General features: G+C 38.2%; 1 protein-coding gene and 1 pseudogene across 1 annotated transcript in view; both read right to left on the reverse strand.

The window, feature by feature from the left end:
- Positions 1 to 1,545, reverse strand: part of Chp1 (calcineurin like EF-hand protein 1) — a 45,499-nt gene that overhangs the window by 8,784 nt on the left and 35,170 nt on the right. The window lies entirely within an intron of this gene.
- Positions 578 to 1,062, reverse strand: LOC101570977 (annotated as a pseudogene).

A 1,545-nucleotide genomic window follows, 5' to 3' on the forward strand; every position in this document is an offset into this window, starting at 1 on the left:
TTTATTGATAAACATATAGCAATGAGACAGTTTCAAATCAAATCGAAAGTACAGTTTCAACAAATAATACACTGCATATATTCTTCTTAGTGGTATCTATGACTTTTTAAATGTCTTAAGCTTTCAAGTCATAATGCTAAAAAAGCTGAGATTATAATAAAATGAAAAAAAAATGACTTTGTCATTCTTTTTTGTTATGAGACACAGTCTTTCCATGTCATTCAGGCTGGCCTTCAACTCATAATGTAGCCCAGGTTGGCCTCAAACTCACAGCAATTCCCTTGCTTTATAACATAAAATTTATGAAGGGCAGGGATGTGGCTCTGTGGGAGAGTGCTTCTGGGTTTGATCACTAGTAGAACATAAACCTCTCCAAGAATGCTAAATACAGGAATCACACTAATGTAACTTATTGTGTCAATATTCTTTTTTTTTTAATACAGGCTCTTGCTATGCAGTTCAGGCTGGCCTTCAATTTATTTATTTATTTATTTTTATTTTTTCCAAATGTATACTTTAATAAGCAGTAGGTATATAAACAATTAGGTGGAGAAGCTGACCAGGATACATAAATTAGAATATCCATGTGTCCATCTAAATTTTCTGTATTTTTTTTTCTTTTTGTAGAATATTTATTAAGGTTATTTAATATACAATTTTTCATATGTCATTTTGGAAGTACTTCATTATAAAGATAATCTTCTGTCTGATGACAAACAGCAGCCAGTCATCATTCTGGACCTCCATGTTGGATAAACTCCATTTCCTCCTGAGATATCAGTTTCCTTCTGTACTTCTGAGGTAGTGTTTTTATTATTTCTGCAGTGTCTGGTAGACCTGGATGCATCAGCAGGTCCGGTGATTTACTCCCTTTAGAATGCTGTGAAATTACAGAGGAAAGAGGTGGGATCCCTGCAGATCTCAAAGCTTCTGATACACTGGGTTTAGGATTGTCTCTTCTGTCAGGGAACCTTATTAATGGTGTATGTGGCTTCACTGCCTGGACGACCCGACTGGCAGATGCCATCTTGCTGCCCATCATGACCCCGGGAAGGGGCAGCTTCCGGGTTTTTTTTTCCCCCTTCGGAACCGGGGATTGAACTCAGACCCTTGCACTTGCTAGGGAAGCGCTTATTCCACTGAGCCATCTCCCTGGCCCCTGGCCTTCAATTTTTCATGTAGATTAGGTTGGCTTTGAATTTGTGATCCTCTTGCCTCAACTTCCCAAATGCTGGGATTATAGGCTTGGTCCACTGTACTTGACAGACAAATGTATTCTTCCTTCCTTCCTTCCTTCCTTTTCTTTCTTTTTTTTTTTTTTCCTGAGACAGGGTCTAGTTCAGACTAGTTGTGAGCCCCAGCTAGCCTTGAACTCACAGTACTCTTCCCTCTTCAACTTTCAGTGTTGGGATTATAGGTGTGCACCACCCTACCCAGCTCAATGCATTACTAAGGTAAGAAAACTATGGAGTTGGAATAGGTTAGTGGTTGCCAATTTTATTTATAATAGCAAAAAAAGAGATTAAGAAGTAGAAAGAATAGGAA

The sequence above is a fragment of the Octodon degus genome, unplaced genomic scaffold (assembly GCF_000260255.1).
Source record: "Octodon degus isolate 3935 unplaced genomic scaffold, OctDeg1.0 scaffold00002, whole genome shotgun sequence".
NCBI classification, from domain to species: domain Eukaryota; kingdom Metazoa; phylum Chordata; class Mammalia; order Rodentia; family Octodontidae; genus Octodon; species Octodon degus.